The sequence below is a fragment of the Peromyscus californicus genome, unplaced genomic scaffold (genome assembly GCF_007827085.1).
Source record: "Peromyscus californicus insignis strain IS unplaced genomic scaffold, ASM782708v3 Scaffold_5__1_contigs__length_169319896, whole genome shotgun sequence".
Classification (NCBI taxonomy): domain Eukaryota; kingdom Metazoa; phylum Chordata; class Mammalia; order Rodentia; family Cricetidae; genus Peromyscus; species Peromyscus californicus.
In genome coordinates this window covers 129,152,818-129,180,011 of record NW_026294573.1, presented here as the reverse complement: position 1 = coordinate 129,180,011, position 27,194 = coordinate 129,152,818, and the positions used below count along the sequence as shown (strand labels likewise).

At 44.4% G+C, this 27,194-nt stretch overlaps 1 protein-coding gene across 2 annotated transcripts in view; it reads right to left on the bottom strand.

The window, feature by feature from the left end:
• The window catches only part of Sgk3 (serum/glucocorticoid regulated kinase family member 3), a 120,680-nt gene extending 93,757 nt beyond the window's left edge, over positions 1-26,923 (bottom strand). For both annotated transcript variants that reach the window (XM_052717606.1, XM_052717611.1), the window contains exon 1: positions 26,800-26,923. The gene's annotated coding sequence lies outside the window, so the exon portion shown is untranslated. The remainder of the gene's footprint in view (positions 1-26,799) is intronic.
• Between the last annotated feature and the right edge of the window lie 271 nt (positions 26,924-27,194).

Sequence of the window (27,194 nt, the reverse complement as noted above, 5' to 3'; positions counted from 1 at the left end):
ACAGGACCTGGAAGGCGATAATCCCAGAGGAAGCTTTCTAGGGAGAAACAGACCTGAAAGACTTCAAGTTGCTGGACTTGACCATGGTACGGCATGTCTAGAGCTGTGTTTAGAAAGACTTAGATACAAGTTCAAAGAAAACCAGCACTTAGAATGAATGGAGTGGCTCCCTAGTTATGAGATGAAGTGGACAGGCTCAGTGATGAATCTGAATAATCTCAGTAATCTGAAGAGCTGGTCCACATTGGTCCACACTAGTCCACAAGTGTTTCTCAACTGTTTTAAGACCCACAGTGATGCAAGCTACACAAGGAATCACACTTTATACAATGAGACAGCCCTACATGAAATTACCATGAAATGAGTTTACAGTTTTAAAGATTTATTTATTATGTATACGGTGTTCCGCCTGCATGTATGACTGCAGGCCAGAAGAGGGAACCAGATCTCATTACAGGTGGTTGTGAGCCACCATGTGATTGTTGGGAATTGAACTCAGGACCTCTGGAAGAGCAGTCAGTGCTCTTAACCTCTGAGCCATCTCTCTAGCCCCAAGATTGATTTTATATGTGTGTGTGTGTGTGTGTGTGTGTGTGTGTGTGTGTGTGTGTGTGTGTGTGTTTCGAGACAAGGTTTCTCTGTGTAGTTTTGGTGCCTGTCCTGGATCTTGCTCTGTAGACCAGACTGGCCTCGAACTCAGAGATCCGCCTGGCTCTGCCTCCCGAGTGCTGGGATTTAAGGTGTTCACCATGGGCTATATATTTGTTTTTTTATATGTAGCAAATTTTGATGATTTTTTTTACTTTGGTCTATTTAATTCAGGCTTTTTTGTTTGTTTGTTTTGCTTTGTTGTTGTTTTTTGTTTTGTTTTTGTTTTTCGAGACAGGGTTTCTCTGTGTAGCTTTGAAGCCTATCCTGGAACTCACTCTGTAGCCCAGGCTGGCCTCGAACTCACAGAGATCCAGCCTGGCTCTACCTCCCGAGTGCTGGGATTAAAGGCATGTGCCACCACGCCAGCCCTATTTCAGGCCTTTTTAATACTGGTTAGAATTCCTAAATTGATTTCATAACTCAGTAATAGATTGTGATTTGTATTTTAAAATACACTGCAAAAGACTGTCATATTTTATCAAAGAGAAAACACACCTAGAGTAGAGAACTGGAAGAGTTAGATGTATGGGAAAACTACAGACACGAAAGAAAGCATCCAAATGGAGCTTTCAAAAAACAATCCTATTGGACAGGCAGTGAGTGGGAAGAAGACAATGCAGGCGAAGGGTGGCGGGGTAAAGGCTCAAAAGTAGAGAGACGAAAGGTGTGCTAAAGGCAGAACACAGAGCCCCGAGTTCAAACCGCGGTGAGAAGAGACGGCAGGAGAAGCAGACTGAGACAGCTCACTCAGGAGTCTGCTCTATCGGCAGCGAGGACCGGGGATGAGGTGGCGGCTGCCAACAAACTTCAGCAATCATCGCAAGATGTGTACTTGTGAATTTTATGTGCATGAAGATTACATAAATCTAAATTTTAAATGTAAAACATACCGTGTAGCTAGAAATAAAGCTGAACAGTTGATGAACCGACTCAAGTTCATTTTCTTCTTTTGAATTTTTGTCACCTCAGCTTTCCGTGGAAGTAAAGGATGAGTTGGTTTGGGCAATGTCAAAGCAAATGTGTCCCTCAAAGAAGAAATACCCTTTGCTATCAACTACAGTTAACTGAGGTACTTCCTTGTACCAGGCACTTGGCCTGGACAGATGGTTTCACAGCCACGAGCTTGTACTGCTCTTGAAGAGGATCCAAGTCTGGTTCCCAACACCCACATGGCACAGCTCCCAACTGCCTATAACCCCACCTTCAGAGGAGCCAACACCTCTAGACCCCATCAGCACACGCTTATAATTAAAAATACATTTTAAAAAACGAGAGAGAGAGAGAGAGAGAGAGAGAGAGAGAGAGAGAGAGAGAGAGACTGCTTTCACTTTTCTGAGGGGCCCAGGCTTCCCTCACATTAGACTTTTTTTTTTTAAAGATTTATTTATTTATTATGTATACATTGTTCTGCCTGAATGTATCCCTGCAGGTCAGAAGAAGGCGCCAGATCTCATTACAGATGGTTGTGAGCCTCCATGTGGTTGCTGAGAGTTGAACTCAGGACCTTTGGAAGAGCAAGCAGTGCTCTTAACCTCTGAGCCATCTCTCCAGCCCCCACATTAGACTTTTGCACATGCTGGTCCTCCAACCTGTATTGTACTTCCTGACAAATGATAGCAAACTAAATGTCAAAAAAACTCTTGAGATGCTCTCTTGGTCGCACAGTTCAGGATACATGCCCTTTGCTGTGGGCTCTTTGGGCACTCTCCAACACTTTTAACCCTGAATTACAACTGTTTATCTGCCTTCAAAATGAGATCAAAACCAGGCTAGGGCAATGACTCAGTGGGTAAGGCACTTGCTGAACAGCCAGGTGGGAAAACAGTGAGTTCTGGCCTCAGCTGCTGAGCCCAGATACAGCAAGAGACCCTGTCTCTATATAGAGGGTGGAGCTTGATCAAGGAAGATACCTGATGTCAACCTCCTCCCACAAGTGTGCTCGCACACATTTGAACATGCTCGCAGGCATGCAAATGCTCATACAGACACACACACACACACACACACACACACACACACACACACACACACACATGCTTACCAGGCACACTCACACCCTTCACAATTAGATGAAAACTGACGGGAGAGCAGAGGCCAGGATGATTGTCGTTACGATCAAAGCCCCATTCATTGATAAAGTGCTGTCCATGGTGGGCACTCAGTAAGTACTTCCTAGATATAAAGCTTACGCTCATTGCACTCAAATACAATGTTAAAGCCGACATCCTGATCCCACAGCCTATGTGTGAAAAGTCAGAGTCAACGAGAACCAATCTATACTCTGCCTACTCTACCTATGATGTAAACTAATGGTACAGATGGACCCTGTAGACGGGCTGATCAGAAAAGCTTAACTAGGTGAGGTATACTGCAGAGTTTCAAGTCGAACAAATAAAGAGCTATTGTGAGTTAAGAAATGTAGGCATGCAATTAATATAGGGCTTTAAGAAGATTAGTCTCCACTGGAATGTAGAGTAGAATGGAAAATTTTTTTCCTCTCCTTTATTAGCATACATTTTAAGGTGTGAACAGATGACCACACCAATATGGCCAACCAACCACAAATGCTCAGTTTGCATGGGTGAAGTATAGTATTTATTAACAAGGGGTTTTGAGGGTTTATTATGTTCTGTGTGTGGTGCTAATATAATCAAAGAACTTCAGAGACCGGAGGTATAGCTCAGAGGGAGAGGGTTTGATTAACAGGCATGAAGCCCTGGATTCAACACCCTGCATGTAAAAGAAAAACCAAACCAAACAAACAAAAATAAAAGCAGCAACCATTTGACTTGACTCATAATAAAAGGAATACAAAGCCTTGGGAGCTGACCCATGACATATATGTCAGCATTCACGTAGTGTAAAGAAAATATGTGATGCATAAAATGGAGGAGAATCCATTGGAAGGGGCTGAACTTGCTATTCTGGTAGAATCAAGTCATAGTTTCTCAATCCTCTTATTCTGTTAGTGCTTCTGAATAAATAAACAATTTCAAAGACAACCATGACTTCCAATTCTTGAGAGATGTCTGCTGAATGTGTTTCTGAGAGGCCAAAACTTTCTGATGAGGAGCAAAAATACAAACAGGCCAGGAACCTCCAATTCCAATAAAATAATGTAGAAGGCTAGAAACAGGCAGTGTTTATGGTGGAAACACTAGAGAGGGGCAAGCGGTTGAGTTTTAGGAGACACAGAAGTCAGGGGAGACATCCTGAGGAAGGGGCTCTTGTTGCTCTTACAGACTAGGAAACAACTCATTAGCAGAGTATGTGGAGCGTATGAAGTTTCATTTTTAGCTTTTGAGGACTGTCCACACTACTGTCTGCAGTGGCTGCGTCAATTCACGTTCCCACCAGCAGTGTGTAGGGCTCATCTCCCCACATCCTAGGCAGCATTCTTTGTTTTTTTTTCTCTTGATGATAGCCGTTCTGATCAGAGAAAGACAGAATCCCAAAAGGAGTTTTGCTTTGTATTTTTCCTAAGGCTAAGGATGTTGAACACTTTTCATATCTTATTGGTCATTTGTATTCTTTTCTTTTGAGAATTGTCTATTCAATTCCTTAGCCTTTCATACACTGGATGGTTTTGGGGTTTGATATTTGATTTCTGGAGGTCTTTATAGATCCTAGCAATCAATCCTCCCTTGTGTAGTTGGAAAGATCTTCTCCCATACTGAAGATTTTCTGTTTAATGTGGCCCTGTTTGGGCTTGTTTGTTTTTTGTTTTGTTTTGTTTTAATTTGAGACAGGGTCCCATGCAATCCAGGTAGTCTCCAACTTGCTATGGAGGATAACCTTGAACTGCTGAATCTCCTGCCCTCCTCCATCCCCCAAATCTATCAAACTGAGGGCACTGTGCAGGCTGGACAAGCACTGTACCCACTGAGTTACCTTCCCAGAACCTGTTTTTGTTGTATACATGTTTACTAGAAGTGGCCTATGAGGTTGCACTATATGAAACTAATTATCTATATATCTGTATGTCTATATAGTTGTATTTCTAACTAGTAGACAGATGGCACATCAGTCTGAAGGATAAAGAATACCAGCCATGGTATAAGGCATAGATTTGGGAATTATCAGCACAAGACACAGGCAAATCCATGGAGTAGTTTTAATTACCTATTCACAGGTAATACAGTCCAAAGAGAGAGCAACAGACACCTGGGTACCTAACATTAGGGGGCGTGGTTTTGCCATCCTTACATTTAGGTTGGAACTCATCTTAAAGAATCACTGTCCTTTCCTGTGACCTAAAATTCTTCCTTACAGCTTAATAGGACACAAAGAAAATGTTGTGCTATGTCTTCATTTGAAACAACTAACAGAAAAACCAAGTTAAGGCAGGAAATGCAATGAACAGTGAACAGCATTTGGTAGCCAGGTGTGGTGGCCTGTGCCTGTTATCCAACTCTTGAGAGCTAGAGACAAGAGGATGTTGTCCTCTTCTGGCCTGTAAGCATACATGCAGACAGAATACTGTATAAATAAAATATAAATAAATATATTTAAAAAATGAGTATGAATTCAAAGACATACTGGTTACACAGTGGATAGCAGCCAGGCTGTGCTACATGAGGCCATATCGCAAACAAAACAAAACAAAACAGTAGTATTAGGAAGTCGGGAATGGTACTCCAGCACCCAGAAGACTGGACAAGGAGGGCTGCTGTACTCAAGGCCAGCCTGGGCACACACTGAGCACCAGTCCAGTCAGGGATACACAGTGAGATCCTGTTTTAACTCTCCCTACAAAAACAATATTCCATGGAGTTGGAGGTGTTGCTCAGTGGTATAGTAGTTGCTTAGGATGAGCAAAGTCCTGAGTCTGATCTTCAGTAGTACACACACACACACACACACACACACACACACACACACACACACACAGTATTGTGGTGTACACTTGTAATCTCAGCACTGGGGAAGGAAACAGGTAGATTCCAGCACAGCCTACTTGGTGAGTTCTAAGACATTTCCTAAATAAATAAAATGAGTAGTAAAAAGGTATTTTTTTTATTACTACAGCTACATATTTACTCATTTAAAAAACTGGTGAAAGCTGGGCGGTGGCACACGCCTTTAATCCCAGCACTGGGGAGGCAGAGCCAGGTGGAACTCTGCGAGTTCGAGGCCAGCCTGGGCTACAGAGTGAGATCCAGGAAAGGCGCAAAACTTCACAGAGAAACCCTGTCTCGAAAACAAACAAACTGGTCGAAGTGGCACATGCTTGTAATTCCAGCACTGGGAGTGAGCAGGCAGGATCTCTGGGGCTGGCTGAACACCTAGCCTCACCTAATCATCAAGACCTAGTGAGAGACCTTGCCTCAAAAAAAAAAAAAAAAAGAAACAAACAAACAAAAAACCCCCAAGTGGATAACTCCTGTGGAACAGCGCCTAAGGTTGATCTCTGGCTTCTACATGTACTTGCACAGACATAAGCATTCATACACACACAGAAACACCTGAAGATACATCTCCCACACATACACACAAAGGTGGGTGGTTCCTGAGGAACCTTACCCAAGGCTTTCACATGCTTGTAAAATGGCACCCACAATACATGTAAACCCACATATACACAAAGAAACACACGAAGAAAAATCAAGATTATTGACATTTACTGAACACTTACCACGTCACAGCATCGTGCCAAGTGCTTTCCAAGTAGCATTAAACTTAAGAACCCTGTGCAGCATGTCACATTACTGTGTCCATTCTGTCTGTGAATACACTTAATGAGACATGGGTGAGCCGTCACTTAACTAAAATCTTGGCAAATGTATACCTACCTCCATTCTTAATTATTGGTAAGGATAATCTCTCAAAGGTGTTAAAATAGGTTATGAATCATGAGCCAACCCGCCATGTTTATACATAGCACCTCCTGCCAATGACATTCACTCTACTGTCTCATCCTACAGTACATACGTTTGGAAGAGAACACATTTTGGGTTTACATATGATTACACCGATGTTTGGATAAAGGTTCTTTTAAGTGTCACAGTCAAAAGACTCATTCCTTTTAAAAAGTATTACACTGTATTTATTTGGGGTATGTGTATGTGTGTATGTACGTGTGGGAGCCCACTCATGGCAGGGAGCGCATGTGGAGGTCAGAGGACAGTCTTCAAGAATCGGTTCTTTCCTTCCTCAGTGTGGGTTTCAGGGATTGAACTCACGGTATCTGGCTTGGTGGCACGTGCCTTTACTCACCGAGCCATCACAAGCCCCCAAAGATTCATTCTGTGACTATAGACAGAAATATCAGCGTTGAAACCAGAGGGCTGAGATGCAGCTCAGTGGAAGAGCACAGGTCTATCATAGGAGCCAAGGATTCACCCCAGCACATGTGTGCATAATGCCCCTCACGCTCCTGAGGAACTTCCAAAAGCACAGTCCGAATGTCCTGTACTTCCGGACAGAACGCTGACTCCATGCAAATGAAGGGATGCATAAACATGTCCTGGTGTAGCCTCTTGCTTTGATCCTTTAATACTTCATTTGCAGTAGCTCAATCTATCGTGGCTAAAGCAGTAGTTGTGCTGAACATGTACAGACTTTACATACTTGTCATTAATCCCTAAATAATGTAACAACCGTTTCATATGTGACTGCATTAGATATTATAAATGAACAATCTAGAGGTTATTTAAAGTACATGGCGGGGGGCTATATGGATATATGGATACATCTCAGTTTGTAGAGCACTTGTCTAGTATACCCAAGGCCCTTGGTTCAATCCCTGGCACTTCATTAAGTGAGGTGTGCTAGTACATGCATGTAATCCTAGCACGTGGAAGGTAAAGATAGAAGAACCATAAATTCAAGACAGTGAGTTCAGGCAAGTCTGCAATACATGAGACCTGGTCAGTAATAAGTAAATAAAGAAAGCATATAGAAAGATGTGTGTAGATTACATGCAAATATCCATTTTATCTATGAGACTTGAGTTCTTCAGGGTTTTGTAGCCATACAAAGTCTTGGGACTGGGACTGGAGAGATGGCTCCATGGTTAAGGGCACTCACTGCTCTTTCAGAGAACCCAAGTTTGGTCCCCAGCACCCACATCAGAGGACTCACAACCACCTGCCACTCCAGCTACCGAGAGCCAACACCCTCTTTGCACACAGACACACACACACAAAACAAAAATAAATCATAAAAACAACAACAAAACAATTCTTGGAACCAATTTCCTTGGAACCAACAGATGCCATCTTTTTCATTAAGGATTGAAAAGCTGGCCTTTTAAGAGAGCTGTGTGCTGGTAAGTTCTACATCTGTGCATGCTTGTGCAATAAATGCTAATGACTCATAACCACTATTTCTTACTTAAGTTCATGCATTACAACCTGTTTTCCATTTTTCCCTCCTTTTAAAGCTGAACATAAAGCTGCACATGGTGCTGCAAAACCTAAATCCTAGCACTTCCCAAGTGGAGGCAGGAGAATCCGGAGTTCAAAATCACATTCAGCTACATCGTGAGTTTGAGGCCAGCCTGGGCTACATGTGACCCTGCTTCAAAACTTTAAAAAGCGGGGAGGGGATAGGATGATAGTGCAGTAATAGAGCACTTGACTATAGTCTGAGTAAGACCCTGTATTCAACTGCAAAAACAACTGCAAAGTAAGAAAGCCCAGACTGTTTAAACAGTACGTGCAGAACTATGACCCAGCACACTCAATGGCCTGTCCCTTGGTCTGCCCAGGACACCTCCGATGTGCTCAGTGTGTCTTGTTCTTTCTTTCAGATGGGATCTTCCTATGCAGCTCAAACTCACTACGAAGCTCAGCCTGCCCTCCAAACTGGCAGTCCTCCTGCCTCAGCCTCCCAAGCGCTAGGATTACATGCATGTGGCACCAGGCCTGACTTAAAAGTGAATTCTTTCAATAGAAAAGAGAAGTTTTGTTCTGACAACTTCAACAGTTTTTAAATAAAACATGCTACCGATGTGAGATTCCGTCTACTGTTTGTTATTTGAAAACATCCATTCAAAAGTAAAGACCATCAAACACATTGATCCATTCTCTGTCACAACACACATTTCAAATGGTAAAAATTCCAAAATTTTTGTCAACATTGGCATTTTAATAGCACACAGACCACCCTGCCCCCAAACAAATATAACAAAAGCAGCAGCTTCTCCGTTGGCTTTGGATGATCTGAACCACACTTTTAAACTCCTGTTTACTATGATTCCTGCAGCAAGTCCCAGCAGCACATTTTAGAACTTGTGCAAATTTAGAAGTAACCGTTCCCCTCAGTTCATTTCTGGTGAATGGCTGTGTGGAACTCTGGATTTAAGTACAACTACATTACTGTTCTCTGGTTCGTGTAGAATAATTCTTGGATTCACGGCCATGCCAAGCTAAATGACACTGCAAAGGAACCCTTTGTTTTCAAACCAACCAGTGCTTGGCTTTAGATAATGCTATCAAGAATCTTATTCATGTGGCAAAGCCTAGTTAAAGCTGCAAAAGTTGAAAACAACAACAAAAACTTCCATCTTTATTGAAAGAATCATCTTTCAAGGTTTTTTTTTTTTTTTCATAAGAATTTAATAGAACCATAGAATCTGAGAGGTGGAAAAACTTGGAGTTCTTCGCAGTCAAAGAAAATGAATTCCCAGTTGCTCAAGGTTACGAGTTAGTGGCAGATCTAACGCTGGCGGCCAGGCTGTCTCAATTCCCCAGGTGAGGCTGTGACACAGTGTGCACCAGCAGACGGTCTATATCCACCAGCATTTATCAGGGGCCATCTTCATGCCCTTCACTGTGCCCGGCATTTTCACAGCCGTCTTGTCTCTCACAGGTCAGTTCATAAGTTATAATCACATTCACTCCCTTAAACATTCAATGTTGCCAAGAGTGCTGCCACGTGATCTAAATGGAAAGATGTAATTCGGTTACTGTAGTAACCACACTACTGAAGAGGATGTGTGTCAACAGCCGGCTTCTCTCTCAGACATTTTCCTTCCAGAGATGGAAACAGATTTAGATCCCTTGGAATTGCGTTTTTGAGTAACAACAGCCTCTTTGCCAAGACGTATAAAGACGTCTACAGCTACCGCCTTCTTCATGTTCTGTATTCTTTCCCCCACAATGCAATCCTGATTGAGTCGTTTATAGATACTGTGTGGTACCCATACTTTCTCCTAAATTATTATTTCATCCAATGTACCAATATGATGTTTCCAGCTCTAGATTCCACGTATGCCTTCTAGAATTTCTTCTCTAGATCATGACCTCACATCCTTCATCAGGCCAATGGCCTTCTAAATGATTATTGTTATATGATAGAATGTATGAACTGAAGGATCATGCAAAATACATATACAGCTTTTTTAATATCAAAATGTGGATATTTAATTTTTATAATTTCAAACCACTAGTTTGTTTTTAATCAAGAATATGTTTTGTGTCATATAACAAAAAGTCATATTATTTTTTTGGAAGTACATTATCCATAAGATTGAAAGGTCCAGATAGTTTTGGCCGAGAAAAGGAACTTAGCGTACTCAGTGCTGAGAAGTTGTCTCTAACAGTCTGATCTCATACAAGCTTTTCTACCCTTGAATATTTGAAGACATCTATTTTACAGACTTCTCATAGATGTAAACCAAACACTGTCACGGTGAAACACAAGTAAGAACAGTTAACTAGTCACTAACTTTGGTTAGGATGAAGATCCTATTTGGGAAATGTCATCACGACTAAACATTAGCAAATGTATTTTTCAACCCTTCACATTAAGTTGATCAACATAAGAATGTTAATGCATCTGAGATGGGTGTCAACACTGTTTAAAAACAATTCCTGTGTATTTTGCTAGCAAATCTTATGATATAGACACAGACTAACTACAGACCTGACAAACAGCCCAAATTTAACTTGTAGTCAAATTATAATATTTAAAAGTAAAATTTATTGTTGGCTGTGATGGCACATACCTTTAATCCCAGCACTTGGGAAGCAGAGGCAGGCGGGTCTCTACGAGTTCGAGGCCAACCTGGTCTACAAAGTGAGTTCCAAGACAGCCAGGGCTACACAGTGAAACACTGTCTTGAAAAACAACAAAACAAACAAACAAAAACCCCACATAAACAAAGGAAGTAAATTTTATTTATTTTATTATTATTGTTGTTGTTGGTTTTTTGGGTTTTTTTTGTTTTTTTGAGACAAGGTTTCTCTCTGTATCCCTGACTGTTCTGGAACTCTTTCTGTAAACCAGGCTGTCCTGGGACTCACAGAGACTGTGGGGGTGGGGAGTGGTCCTTTAGCTACACTGAGCAGAAAGAAGAGAGAACCATCTCACTAAGATCAGGACACTCAGGAAAAGGGAATGTCACTGCCAGTCTCAGAGGAGTACAGGAGCTTTAAGAGGAGGCCATGAGCAACTGCACACCAACCAGTCAGATAACTCGGAAACGCACAAATCAGTAGAGCAAAGTAGCAAAACTAGCCCAGGAAGGAACAGAAGAGACAGAGCAAAGGAAAGAGATCAAACCGGGAATCAGAAAAGCTTTACACAAAGAAAAGTCCAGATACAAATGTCGCCCCTGATGATTTTAAAAACTATCATTAGATGAGGCCCTGTCTCAAACAAACAAAACAGTGAAAAGATGAATAGCCCAATTTTTCAAATGAATAAAGACTCTGAATAGATACTTCTCCAAAGGAAACGTATGGCTGGCCAGCAAAGCAGAACATGGAAAGACACACAGCTTTGAGTTAGTAGGGCCCTGAAAATCAAAACCACAATGCCATTCCACATCCACTAACATAGGAGCTTGAGTAACACGTGTTTGAGGGTATGTGAAGAAATCCAAACGCTGGTGGCCTGCAAGACAGCTCGGCGGGTAAACTGTATGCCACACAAGCCTGGCATCCTGAGCCCCATCCTGGAACCCACATACAGGTAGACGGAGGGAAATGACCCCACAAAGTTGTCCTCTGACCTTCACATGTACACACACACACACACACACACACACACACACACACACACTAATAATAAATGGACATTTAAAAATAATGCTAAGCCACTAGACACTAACACAAAAACTATGAAGTCCAACAGATAGTCTGGAAAACAGTTTGTGAATTCCTCAAAAGTTAAACAAGAAGCACCTAAGGTCCAACAAATCCGCTCTTAGGTATACTCCTGAGGAAAGTGAGCACATATGGCCACACAGGATTTATTCGTAAATACTCACAGCGACATTATTCCTTACAGCCAAAACATGGCGATCACCCAACTGCTCCTCGGCGGATGGCAGAATAAGCAAAACATGGTTAGTGTGTCCACACAACAAAATGTGTTTTAGCAACAAAAATGAAGCTCTACACGCTTCAACATGGGTGAACCTTGAAAACATTGGGCCAGTGGAGAAAGCCAGTGACAGGACACTGCATATTGAATGGCTTCATTTTTTATGGAACGCCCAGAACAGGCAGACCTACGGGTGTGGAGAGAGAGAGAGAGAGGGCTGAGAACGACGGGTCCAGGCTTCTTCTTGGGGGACGACAGTTCTGGAACTGGGGAGAGATGATGACTGTACTTCTGAAGAAGCCACTGGCTGAGGGCTTTTACTGTGGTTTTGTTTCGGGTTGTTTGGGAAAAGGTCTCAGGTAGCACAGGTCACGTCTAACTTGCTGTGTGGCAGAAACTAACCTGAACTACAGACGACTCTCCTGCCTCACCTTGCCAAGCGCCGTGGTTACAGACAGGTACTGCCGCACTAGGCTCTCTGAATTGTGGTTTGAAAGGATAAACGTAACAGCGTGTGCACTACATCTAAACGCAGCCACTTTCCCAGCGTGGGAACAGTACAGACACCACTCTCTACTTATTCTAACATCTTTCTAAGCTTTTGTAACTCTGACTTTTCTCAGCATCTTTCTCCTCATCTCTACTAGCTGTGTGCCAACAGAACAGGATCTCTGAAATGGAGCCTGTTGGAAAGAATAGAACTTCAGCCACTTCTGGAGGCTAAAGTCCAAGTTCAAGTGCCTGTATCTGACCTGAAGGCCCTCCTTCGCCATGGTACCATGCAGCAGAGAGGGACAAGGGTGAGGAGGGTCCAGCCCTGTATCTGCACTAGGCAGAAAAGCACCAATCCACTTCCATACACCACTTGAAAACAGCATTAATCCAATCTAAGGACAGAGTCCTTTCAATCTAAACCTCTCTCTAAAAAATCCCACGCGCCAACACCATTTCCTTTTTCTTTTCTTTTTTTTTTGTTTTTTGTTTTTTGTTTTGTTTGTTTTTTTGTTTTTCGAGACAGGGTTTCTCTGTGTAGCTTTGCGCCTTTCGTGGAACTCGCTTTGGAGACCAGGCTGGCCTCGAACTCACAGAGATCCGCCTGGCTCTGCCTCCCGAGTGCTGGGATTAAAGGCATGTACCACCACCGCCCGGCAACACCATTTCCTTAAGGATTAATATTCCTATCGACAACTTTGGGAGACACAATTAGACTACAGCAGCACCCTCTTTACCCAGAAATGCAAACACACCTTATTAGATAAAACTATTATATATGAAAGCAAAAGAGATTTTAGACCTAAAATGTTTACCGTTTTTCCCTGTTAGAGGCTCATCGCATATCTGCCAAGCTAATGACCACCACCACCCCACCCCCACCCCCGCCGCCGAAAAGGGCAAAGTGATGATTAATATAAGTGATGCTGGTACCTGAGTGGTTTCAGAACACAAAGGTGTCTGTTTTCAAGTTTAATGGACATTGGTTACTAATAGAGTCTGAAAGTCTGGCAAACAGCATTCAAATTCTGGTGGCTCAAGGTTTCAAACAACCAGCTTTTATAGAATTTTAAGTCCTTTTCTACTAGACAGAAAGTATAATATATTTAGTGCATCTTTAGTCAGAGTTCTTGAAATCTGGCACCAGTTTCTAAACTAAAACATTAAAACTGTTTCAGAATAATAAAGTAAAAAGATAGAGCCCATTTTCAAACTCACTTAACTGCCTCATCAGGAGAAGGTTATCTGGGTTATTTGTAGGTTCATTTTGCTGGCGCTTGCTAAAAGGAGTTAGCTTTTACCCCCTTGTTGATAGGCACAGGGAAGTAAGGAATAAAGCTGGGGAGACCCGCAGGAAGGGGCCCTGGCCCGATGCCGATACGGGCAGCAGCCTTCGAGGCCTTGCTACACCCAGTGTGCTCATCTATAAATGAAACTATTCACCCGACCAATGGCTGGTGTGAGTTTAAGGCTGCTTTTTTTTTTTATGTGTATGACTGTTTTGCCCGCACATACAAACCTACACACACACAAAGAGAAAAGGAAGAATATAAATACACAATGGTAATAACAGAGGCCAGAAGAGGGAGTTGGACCCCCTGGAACTGCAGTTACAGATGGTTGTGAGCTGCCACGTGGGTGCTGGGAAACAAACCCAAGTCCTCTGTGAGAGCGGCAGTGTTCCTAAGCATTGGGCCATCTGTCTGTCCAGCCCTATTTCGGCCTTTTAATAAACTCAACTTTCCCTGCCCGCAGCAGACGCTAATCCCCCCTCTTTGCTCTCTGAAATGTGGGTACAGAGACCATAAGGAATAAAATTACAAAGATCCTGATGACAGAAAACACTTGGCCTAGTGTACACCATTAAAAGGAGAAGAATTAGGTAAATGATAAGCATAAAAGGACTTTCATTTTCCCATGGCACCAAACTTACATAATCTTAAGTAGGTAAACTATAACATGACAATACCATCAGGCACTATGGGGAAAGAAAAGGTATCTTTTCACTAATTATGCTGGCGTATGTAATAGCTGTATTAGGAAATAAGTGAGTTCACAAGCCGCGGAATAGTGCAGGTTTCGATTAAATGCTTCTTTTAATGCCCTAACGATAACTCAACATTTGGCCTTATTTGCAGTAGCAGAATGGAAGGCGTCACCCTGAACTGTGTCACAGCGGTTGACAACACGAAGGAAAACAAAGCCATGGTCAGAATAAGAAGTGTTCCCCCAAAGTCTGGTGCCTAAGATGATGCTTGGTCCCCAACGTGAGGGGCTATTCCGAAGTCTGGAGTCTGTAAGACATGGGCCTGGCTGCTGGAAGCAGCTCGCGAGGGGCCTTTGAAGGTTATATCCTCCTCTGTTCCGGCCACACTCTCTGTTCTCTGGCCCAGCAGTGTCCAAAGAGGTCCAACGCATGCTCCTTCCACACCTTCTCGGCTATGATGGCCCAAAAATCTCTGAAACCAGGAGCCAAACCAAACATGCCCTCTTTTATATCATTTCTGTCCAGCATATTGCTCACAGCGACACTGAAGGAACTAATACACACGCCAAGGTGCTGGCAAGATTTTATATGTGGTGTGTGTGTGTGTGTGTGTGTGTATTTTTAAACAATAGCAACTTTATTAAGATCTATAAAAAGGCTGGGCGGTGGTGGCGCATACTTTTAATCTCAGCACTCAGGAGGCAGAGCTAGGCGGATCTCTGAGTTCTAGGCCAGTCTGTTCTACAGAGTGAGTTCCAGGACAGGCACCAAAACTACACAGAGAAACCCTATCTCGAAAAACCAAAAAAAAAAAAAAAAATCTATAAAAAGAAGATACATATATGGATGGATGGATGGATGGATGGATGGATGGACAGACAGACATAGACTCTGACTCCAAAAACCACACCCAAGAAACTGAAGATATGGTTCAGTGGTAAGAGCACTTAATTTTTGGAGAGGACTGGAGTTTGGTTCCAGTGCTGACATCAGGTGGATCACAACCACCTGCAATGTTAGCTCCAGGAGATTCAACACCCTCTTCTTTCCTACGTAATCACCTGCACTCCTGTGAGCGTGCACGCTCACACACGCATCACCCACACACACCTTTAGACATAAGACTAATATATTTATTTAAAAACCTACACACACACAAAGAGAAAAGGAAGAATATAAATCCACAATGGTAATAATAGTAGAAGCCAGAAATAAAGGAATTCTAAGACAAAATCTAAAGATAAAAAAGGGGCATAGTCATAGAAATACTAAAAACCCTCTCCTAAAACACTGGAGTATCTCATCTTTCATTAATTAAAATATTCTCTTTCAAACAAGAAACTAAAGTGTAGCTGGCTTTCTTGGACCGCCAGCCCCAAATCATAACACGGAGACTTATTATTAATTATGAATGCCTGGCCTTACCTTAGGCTTGTTTCTAGCTAGCTTTTTTCCCTTAACTTAAATTAACCCATTGCTATTAATCCATGTGCTGCCCCAGGCTCGTTTACCTCATCTGTGTACTGTCCATCCTGCTTTCCTGCCTCCTCCGTGGCTGGCTGACACCCGCTGGTTCCCTTTCTCTCTGCCCACCAGCCCCGCCTATCCCTCCTCTGCCTAGCTATTGGCCCTTCAGCTTTTTATTAGACTAATCTAATAAGGTGCTAAGGTAGACAAGTCGAAACAGCAACACGTCTTCTCATAGTTAAACAAATGTGCATAAACAAATGCAACACGTCTTTACATAGTTAACAATTATTCTGCAACACAAACAAATGTAGCACATCTTTACTTAGTTAAACAAATATTCTATTCTATAACACTAAAGTAAACACTGATGGGTGGAGGGAGAAAAAGATAAATGAGAAAAGAGAACACTACTCATGTCCCAATAAATTACCCACTGTGCGAGGCTACATACACTTACAAAAGTCACAAAGAGGAAAGAAAGAAAAAAATAAAGGAAGGAAGACAAGCGGCCCCATGAGGGTCAGTGAGATGGATCAGCAAGTAAGGGTGCCTGATGCCAAGCTGATAATCTGAGTTCGAGTCCAGGTCCCACAAGGTAAAAAAAAAAGAACCAACTCCTGCAAGTTGTCCTCTGACATCCACATGTTACACAAGTGTGGGCAGGTGCACACACACACACACACACACACATACACACATACACACACACACAGAGAGAAAGAGAGAGAGAGAGAGAGAGAGAGAGAGAGAGAGAGAGAGAATCCATAAAACACAGTAGTCTTAGTTCTGGATGTTTTCTTACAATGCTCCAGTCCAAATAAACAAATAATATAGTAGTTTATGTTCAACTTTAGTAGCATGCTGTTGAGAGGCAGCAGAAAAACATCGTTTCAGAATCTACTACTCTTGTGCAGCCTAAGTAGCTTCGCCTAGGGGCGAAGGGCCTCAAACATCTGGCCCAAGCACCTTGACAGGCAACCTGAAGTCGGAACACAGACAGCCACCGGTCTGGGTTGCTACTTGCACTCCTGTCCCCAGCCGGGACCTGGACCAGGCGGATCCAAGATCTTACCGGTGTGGAGCTACAGATGGAAATCTGGAGGGCAAGCATTCGGAAACTCGATACACCACTTCTCAAAGCACAATAACCTTTAGTCTGCGATAACCTGAATCTTCAACTTATTTGAAAACCAACAACAAAAAAAGTAGTTTTGAAGCCAGATACTTCAACTGTGTCATACTGTGGAGTTATCATTCCAAACCAAACACTCTATTTCACCCATTATGTCCCTGACATCGTTTATGGGGGAAAAATGAGGAAACTGATGTTGTTGTAATAACATGATTAAAAGAAAAATTTATAAATAACTTCAATTTTCTTAGTTCATGTCAGTGCTTAAGGAAAAAAACAGCTTATTTAGTGGTGAGGAGGTAGGAAACTTCTGTGGATATTCTGAAAGGAATTACTGGGCATCCTTTAGGCCTTCAGAGGCTGAAACCACTCATTCTTCATAATGTCTACCTTCCCTTGCAAACTAAAAGCTCTCCTTTTCCTTATTAAAGGCCTTCTCTTAAACGTACCACTGTAATTAGCATCTGTTTTGCTCAAGATCAAAATGAAGACTGAATGGAGAAAGGAAGGCTGGAGAGATTCGTTTGATGCAAAAGCTAGGGAGAAAGGAACGAGGAGAGAGACAGAAAGGCAGAGAGCAGGGACTCTGGCAAAGAGGAAGGCACCCGGAGCTGGAGGGGCAGGTGTGGACCACTTCCGTACACAAACTGCTGCCATGAAAGGGACCTGGAGAGATGTCAACACAGACGCTGCCTGGAAAATCTGGGGGTGTCAAAGAGGGAGATGTGTGCATGACCTTTTACCTACTGCCCCCTGCCCCAAGACAGCTTAGAATAAAACAGGATCATAAGAAAGGCCGAGGTAGCGTATTTCCACCACTGATGGCTGCGCCGTCGGACTAATTACCTCAAATAGTGTGCTTATGCTTAGGAGAACATTTTGAACAGCTCACGTTCAGTTTTCCTTTCTAACAACCCCTGAGCAGCCACCTTCTCCTTGGTTCAATTTCATAATTTCCGCCTCTCCTGTGATTACAGTAAATTACCTATAAATACTCCATCGTCGCTTTTCTTAATTATCACGTGTTTTAGATCCACTGACAACACACACTTATGACCCATAAGAGGACATGCGCTTTATGTTGTTTTGGGTGGATTTGTCAATCCGTCCACACTCCCACTCATTCTCTTTATTAGGAGTAGTATAAATTTCCAAGAATGTGAGCCAGGTTTGGGGCATGGCAGCTGGCCAGGAAACACAGTGAATAACTGATTCAAAGGTGTATGGAATCTCTGACGTTCACCGCCTACAAAGCATGACTCTATCCAGCAAGGCAAGCCTGTTCAAATGTTTTTAAAATGGCACCGAATGCCTGCAATAGTGGCTCACACCTGTAATCCCAGCACTTGAGAGGCTGAGGCAGGGGGATTATCCTAAATTCAAGCATAGCCGTGGTTTTATAGGGGTTTTTTCAGAACAGGCCGAGCTACAGAGTTAGACTGTCAGACAAAACAAAACAAAAGCAGCTCGGAAAACACGTATGTGCATGCACATAAAACATGTAAAGCTTAGGTCAGAGGTCAGGCGTGGTGGTGCACGCCTTTAGCCCCAGCACTCGGGAGGCAGAGGAAGATGGATCTCTGTGAGTTTGAGGCCAGCCTGGTCTACAGAGCAAGTTCCTGGATAGTCAGGGCTGTGACACAGAGAAATCCTGTCTTGAAAAACCAATATGTGTGTGTGTGTGTGTGTGTGTGTGTGTGTGTGTGTGTGTGTGTGTGTGTGTATTTATGTATACATATATGTATATCTTCTTGGTTAGGCAGTGCTCAGGCATCCCTCATTCTCTTGCTCTGCTAGCACATGGCAGTCTGCCACGTGTCTTCACACCTTCTTTGTGACTCTCCTCTTAGAAGGACCCCTGTCAAACTGCATGAGGGCTCACTCAACTCCAGTATGACCTCACTTTGACTTGACTATGTCTGCAAAGACCCTATTTCCAAACAAAATCTCCTCCGCAGCTTCTAGGAGTTAGGGTTTTTAACGTATATTTTTGGAAGCCATAATTTAAACCATAACAAGTAATGAACGAAGGGGAGATGGTGGACACTGTGAGGTTGTGTCCCACCTCTCATCTGCTCCCCCCCCACTCCCCAGCACCCCCTCTTCCCTCTTCAGTGCTTTGGTTTCAGGTGGGTTTTCCCTGTGGCTCAGCCAGCCCTAGGGGACCTGGGTCACAACGAGCATTGAGAATCAGTAAACTCAGATCTGTATGAGGGTACCGTACTAGGGGTTGAACCCAGGACCTCGCACATGCTAGACAAAGCAAGCGCTCTACCACTGGAGCTAAGAATCTGCTGTTAAAAAAAAAATAGACCTATTCTAAAGATTACAGCCTTCAGTGAACTGTGGTCAGCCATTTTCACCATATGGTGATTTCTCCAACAACCCTCTGAGAGTTCAGATACGGGAAAAGGATAGAAAGGAGGAGGCTCAAGGAATCTGGTATAGAATAAAGAAGCAAGGATGGGGAGAGAAAGTGGAAGATGAGTGTTCAAGGAAATACAGCTTTCCACTGTGTTCTGCCACCGCCGACCGGCCCTACAGAAAAACCAATCCTTTAAGGCGCTCTGTATCCTTCTACAGAGACATTTGCTCAGCTGTGTCCACTGATGCGCTAGTCACAACAGCCAGATAATGGAAGCCGCCTAGATGTCCTTCAAGCGGTGAATGGCTAATGAAAATGTGGTACATTTGCACAATGGAGTTCTAATCAGCTATAAAAAAATGAAATATGTAGGCAAATGGATGAAACCGCAAAGTATTATACAGAACGAAGCAACTCAGAGCCAGGAAGACAAATGCTGCGTTTCTCTCTTATAGCAAGGTGGAAGGGAACATGGGGTGAGAAAGAGAAGTCGCTCTAGAGAGGGGGTTAGTAGGACACACATGCTCTGAGGGGAGCAGGGCCTAACTGGGGAGGGGGCAGGAGGGTGACACAGAGGGAGAAGAAAGAGAAATGACACTAAGGATGTTTGAAAAAGCCAAGGGGAAAGATATTCGTTTATAAGCTTACTGAAAAATACATATATGTGTGTTTGTGCATCTATACACGTATATATACATATATAGTTTAAGTGGAGTTACACAACACCGGGTGACAATTCCCCTTCCCCAAAGAGCTATAGACTGTCTAACAAGATCTCCAGTGCCAGCACTGCGGAGATGGCTTAGTGCCCGAGACCAGGAGCGCTGCTCTTGCGAAGGACCTGCCTCCACTGCAGCACCCACACTGCCTCACAACTGTCCGACACTCCAGGTCCGCGGAGACCTGATGCTTCTAGCCTCCAAAGGCACCAGGACTCGTGTGCACACACGACACACAGACACACAATTAAAACAAACAAACAAAAAATCCAGCTCCGGTGCCCAGCAAAGGAAAACTCCCTTCCAAGTGGTGGTTAGTGGGGTCCAAGAGACCCCCAAAACAAAATAGGCTGTTGCTGTTATCCTTGGTTGCCTCCCAGAACTTAAAGGTAAGGCTCAATTGCTAAAGACACCACATACTTCAGACACAGGACTTGGAAGAAGCAATCTGGAAGCCACCTCCCTGAAGACTAGCTCTTAAAGTATCAGAAGGTGCTATGCAAGCTGCCAAGGGAGCAATCCGACCCAGCCGTGAATCCTGCAAACTATGACAATGACCTACCCAGCAAGGCATCCCCAGGGGCGCAGTAGTAGTATGTATATCTTGAGGGTGACCAACAGCTGTCTAATTGGATTTATGGATCACTCCACAGATGAGAATTCATGCCTAGACCTGGAAACCTAGCCAACCACCTGTGGCTGTAGAGATCATGGACCCCAGAGGAACCTGCTACTGCTATTTCCTAAATCAATATCGTGTCTAAATGCTTAGACCTATAAATAAATGTAGCTTTTGCCCTTCACCAGGGAAGCTTCCTTTTTTTTTTCTTTCAGCAAATGGAGGCTATTACATAGATCTAAAAACTGCTCAAAATGCAGAGAAGAGAGGACCATGGGAGCCCAGCCCCAATTGGTATGGGTATGTCTACAACGTAACTTCAACACCCAAGGCTCAGGGAGCATCGTGGAAGAGAAATGAAAAGATTTCAAAAGCCAGAAGACCTGGATGCCAGCTATAAGACAGTGCCCTCTAGACATGACAGGGATGATACCACTGTAAAATCTCCAAATATGGCTGCATATGCAAGACCTACCTAATGACCACACCAGTTGACATGCCTATGTGCATGGGGGAAATCTCACAAGGTCCCCAAGCTAGTCATGTATCATATATCTCGTACGTGAGTGTATTATTTATGCACTTGACCTACGTGTTGGAAACTCAGAAATTTAAAATTAATTAGCCTCTGTGTTAGATGACCCAATAGCCTAAGCCATAGCCCTAGTTTGGAACTCTCGAAATTCCCGTCTGCCTTCCAAACACTTTCATAACAAGTATGCACTGCCACACTCGGCTCAACTTTAATCTACTTTTGTTTAAAAGCCAGAATTATGTCAGGCATGGTGGTCATGTCCGGAAGTCCCAGCTACTCCAGAGGCCTATGTAGGATCATCACTAGAGGCCAAGAGTTGGAGGCCCCATTGGGCAACATAGTGAGACCTTCCATTTCAAAAACAATTAAAAAGCAAACAATGACAGCAATAAGTTTCTTTCCCATTTTCAATTCAAACAAGCAAACTACTCCAGTCCTAATGACATGCCACTGAACGAGAGGAAGTAACATCCCAGAGTCTGGAGACTGGCCAATCCCGTCCCAATGATGAATCCGAGTGTGTGTGTGTGTGTGTGTGTGTGTGTGTGTGTGTGTGTGTGTGTGTGTGTGTGTCTTGCACATATGTGAGTCTGTGTGCCTGTGCACATTCACACAGAGGCCAGAGCCAGGCTCTTACTCTATCACTCTTGCCTTATCGCTTAGCCAGTTCCTTACAGACTTGGAAGCTAGGCTTTTCGGCTAAGCTAGCTGATCACCCAGTCTCAGGACCCACCTGTCTCCACTCTCCAGAGCTGGGTTACAGGGATTGTGCATCCATGTCCTCGTTTTTATGTGGGTGGATTCAAACTCAGGACCATAAAGCAAGTACTCTTACCTGCCAGTCTCTCCAACCCCAGAATCCCACTTTTTATAGATGAGTGTTATAAAATACATCTTAACTAGAGAACAGAATGCTTGGCATTGGCTCACTTGGCAAATAGAGCAGAAAACTGGGGGGCAGGGGGCTTGGAGATAGCGCCATTGGCAGAGTAATTGCCATGCAAGCATGAGATTCCGAGTTTGATGACCAGAATCCATGTTAAAATCAGGGAATGGTGGCATGCATTTGTAATTTCGGTCCTAGGGACAGGTGGGTTCTATGAGGCTCACTGGCCGGCTGACCTAGCCTGTCAAGTTCACAGTGAGAGGCCTTGTCTCAAAAACAAGGTGGATATCTCCTACGGAATAACACCTGAGGTTGACATCTAGCCTCATGTACAAGTGCACACGCCTGTACAGACATGTATATACACACACACACATACGTATCCGCACACACACAAACATGTACACAACAGATGTGCATATATGAAGCAGTTAACCCGAATCATACTAAGCACTCCATGCTATGTAGGCAGGGTTATTTCTTTAAAATCCCAGAGCAAACTCACAGTGCAAACAATGGCATCTCAGTACGACAGATAGTCTCAAAAAGTAAACCCTTAAAAAGGTACAAAATCCAGGCCACTAATCAAGTCAGATCACCCATGCTCTGACGGTTCAAGCCATTACATCAGTTCTCTATTTTTTAAATCATCTGTAAAGCCCTCACCTTGTGGCCTAAAGGAAAAACTACCTAGCCAAGCAGTGGTAGCGCATGCCTTTATTCCCAGCACTCGGGAGGCATAGGCAGGTGGATCTCTGTGAGTTCGAGGCCAGCCTGGTCTACAGAGCCACTTCCGGGACAGCCAGGGCTGTTACACAGAGAAACCCTGTCTCAAAAAACAGAAAACAAAAAAAGAAAGAAAGAAAGGAAGGAAGGAAGGAAGGAAGGAAGGAAGGAAGGAAGGAAGGAAGGAAGGAAGAAAGAAAGAAAGAAAGAAAGAAAGAAAAGAAAAGAAAAGAAATAGCTACCTACCTCTAAGAACACTCTAGCACGTGTAAGCTACAGTCCTTGTATGCTTCTGTCCTTGAAAAGCTACCACGGTGGTAGAACATTTAGCCCTTCCCAGGTGTTAGGACCCTTTAGGTCTTCCCTATATTTGTCCTCATGGTGAAACCATGTACTGTGTGGCTGTACTACACAGGAATCTCCCACCGAGTCTCACTGACATCTCGTATCTCACTCACACATCTATTTTCCACCTTGCAAAAGATCAGCCCCTCACCCTGCAGCAACTGCCTCTTAAACTCACCCATAATCCCACCCAAGGAGAACAGCATTGGGTTTATTTTGTTTGGTTCTGAGACAGGGTCTAGCTAGGTAGTCCAGGCTACACTCAAACTGGGGATTCAAAGGCCCCAGCCTTTACAGGGATGGGACATCATACCCTGCTAGGCTTTTATCGTTGGTTTTGTTTGTTTGATTGATTGATGACAAAGGAGGTCATATCCAGGCCTCCAGAACACCAGGCAAACACTCTCCCAACGGAGCTCTATACAGTTTGGTTTTAAACAGAATTGTGGCTACACAGAGATAAACTTGGGCCCATCTACAGACCCTTGGGAAACAGGGATGAGTTTGAGAAAGTGAACAAAGGCAAGGCTTGCTCCACACGGCCCCAATTCTCTCTGAAGCCCTCAGTCTTGGCCTCACACAGGCTGACACTTCGAGCTGGCCTTCGACACGTGATTCTCCATCTTCTCGGGAACAGCAATTACCTCAAAGCTAGTGTTAAGTTAAAAGTGTGTTGCTGCCAACTAAAAGATGGGCCTCTCAGCAGCCCTTAGGTTTATCACTTTTCTCCAAGAAATAGCTGGGGGAGGGTGAATCAAGACCACAGCTTCCACTATCAGGAATGGAACAGGTAAAGAAAAACAGACATCGCTTCTCTTAAAGGAGTGTGGGAGCTGTTTCTGTCAGGAATAATGCGTTACATAACTCGACTTTCATGAATCAGCAGTTTGGTCCGTAATTTACATGAAGTTTTAAAAGAGAGAACACACGAAGACTGAAAAGGTAACGGTGGTTTCTACAACAAGGCAGGTTTGAAAAGCATTTTATTCCGCCCCCACACAGCGCGTTGACAGGCGACTGACTCATATTGGCTCCATTAGGGTTTCCTCTCTACCTAATGTCCCGGGTGGGAAAAGCCATGCTGTTTTTCACTTCATCCTAGGGCCCTTCTCAAGTCCTCTACCAGGTAATGGACGTATTTTCCTTTCTAACCAAAGGTAACCCATCTGGGGACCACAAACTTTATAGAGTGCAGAACGCAGAGATCCATGCTTAAAGGATAGAAATAAATAAAGTTTTTTTTTTTGCTTTTTTAGAAGACACTTTATACTAAAGTAATTAGCATAAAAACACTCACCATATCAGACACTTCAGAAAGAAAAGAGAGAGAAATATCTTTGATCATTGTATTTGAACTCAATCAAAAATCAGAGTACCTTAGAGATGGGTGTAACAAAGCCGTCAGCACAAACACTAACACCATTTGTAGGGTGTTTGACAGAAGGAAAAAGGAAAACCACCACTAAGCTAATTTCTTTTTCAAAAACAAAAGATGATAAATCCTGAGTCTAAGAAGCATCTTTGTCCCAATTTTATAGGAAAAGTATTGTATCAGATACTGTCTGAAATAAGAGAGGCATTGGATTAGGCCTGGAAATCTCTCCAGCACAAATCAATTACAATGGTATTTGGGGAGGTGTGTTTTGAAAGAGCAAACTATCTGAAGTCATTCATTCCACAAATATTTACTACAGGCCTGCACGTGCCAGGCTCTGTCCGTCTATACAACTATTCCATTTGAGCTCACCCTCCCGTCAGCTCTGCAAACAGGGCTTAAAGCCAGTCAACAGTGTGCTGCCTCGGTTTCTTTACTTGTACAAAGGGGAGTTTTTTAAATGGCTGCTGACCTCACCAGGTCTTTCTAAAGACAAACGAGTCCATCTAAGGCACTGTGTAAACGCCAAGGTCTGTGTTTTTGAGAGGAGGGAGAGCCTCCATGCTTCCACATTTCATAGTCCTATTACATCAGGCTTACCAACTCATTTAGTTACCTCCCTGCACATGAAAATATACAAGAAGGAAAAGAAGCAAGAGACAGGGAGTGCGAAAGAATATTCTGATACTACATTTATAATACCACAGTACCAAAAACTATGTCAACCATACTTATTCTGCATTCTAGGCCTTTGCTATCTAGACACCAGGCCCAACACTCATTTGAAAAGGTCATTTTATTCTGAAAAAAATAATCCTCTCTATATACAAGCTGCAAGTCACAAAATGGACACCTTACAGGATACATCCACCAACTCAGTGCTACCAGCAATGAACTGCAAAAAAAAAAAACCTGCCAAACACAGTTTATTTTAATATGCACAAACAAAAACATTCACAGTTCAAGTTTAATCTGATGCTCCCATCTGAGCCACGGTCATATGAATTGTCAAACAGATTGGAGACAAAGCTCCTTTTAAAACAAAACTAGGCTCCGCACAGAGGCAGTTTGAAGAAAGGGAACTTCTGATGCCTGCCTGAGTTGTCAGTGTTAGCCGCAGGAGGGTAAATGACAGCGACCACCTTTCTGAAGCTATGTGGGTTCTAGCCTGAGGCCTGTGAGCAACAGGTCTCTTTTCTCCAGGCTGGCAACCCACAGGGAATGAGGGGTAATAACTTGTCTTCTGGGAGTGGTAGCCTAGGGGGCAGAAGGCACACCCATTCCTAAAATATGTCTGAAACTTCCTCTACTGTTTGCGGTTCTTTCTATGACATTCAGGGAACTAAGGCGTGCGTGGCCTCTTCATGGCTACCACCGCTATAATTTAATATTTTGAGTTAAGAGTTTGAGGTATATTTATAAAGCACTTAGGAAACAGCCCGGTTCATAGTAAGAGCTGTGCTTGGTAAATAAAGCAGGCACTTTCCAGGCCTGTCGGGTAAACACTCAACTTAGTGAGGAGAGCTGAATCAAAGCACCTAACAGGCAGTTCGGGGTTTTGTTTTGTTTAGTTTTTCACCCCCACAAAAGATACTGAGACTTGAGGGTTCTGTGTTTATTCTCGGTTCTCAAGTGCACCCGGCACAGTCTCTTCCTGCAGATGTTCGCGTTCGGTGCAAAATTAAGTCAAAGACTTGTTTCAGGAGACGGACACCTCTTTTCTATCGGTGCAAAGAACCATCACCAAGAACGACGAGAACCAAAAACCTCAGGTCGCTTTTTGAGGCGGCACATGTCAGTGCTGACACGGTGCGAATCAGAAACAGACCCGCAGCGAGCAGACCCGAAGGGTTCGAATCTGAGAACTTGCAGAGAGTGGCGACACGTTCCGGTCCTGTCCGATCAGGACGGCCACTTAACCCCGCCGGCGACCTCCCGGCTCCAGCCGCCCCACGCGGGTCCGCGCAGGTCACCCACATCCCCATGCAGGGGGGCTCTGCCATCGTCCCCGCCCGCTGCCCAGCCCGGGGGGACCGCGCGTCTTCCCCGCGTCCACCCACGCGCTCCAGCTCCACGCCGCGGCGCCGAACTCGCCCCGAGGACACAAAGACCGCGCGCCCGGCGGTGGCGGGCTCCGGGCGCCGGGGGGAGCCCGGCCCGAGGCGAGGAGCCCCGGCCCCCGACCCCGCCGCGCGCGGCCCCGCGCACCCGCCCCGCACCTACCCGGCTGCGCGGCGTCCGGGCGCCCGGGCGCGGAGCCCAGCGGGCTGGCGGTTCCTCCTTCCCGGCGGCGCGGCCGGGCGCCGGCGTTTCCTCCCTGACGCGTCACGGCGGCTCCTCCCGCGGAGCGCGGGGCGGGCGGGCGGGCGGGCGGCGCGAGGGGACGAGCGGGACCCGCGCGGGTGGCGCAGCGGCCCGGCTGTCCGCGCTCGTCACGCGGGGTGCAAAGTTCAGGCGGAGACGCCAGGCTCCCGCGCTCAGCTGACCGGTGCGCCGGGGCCGCGGCGAAAGTGACCTTGGCCCGCCCCGGAGAGTGGACGAGCGAGCAGACTAGGACCGTCGTCGCAAGAAGGGCTGGGGGCTGCGGCTTGCTCCGAGCGAGCCGGACGCTTGCAGAA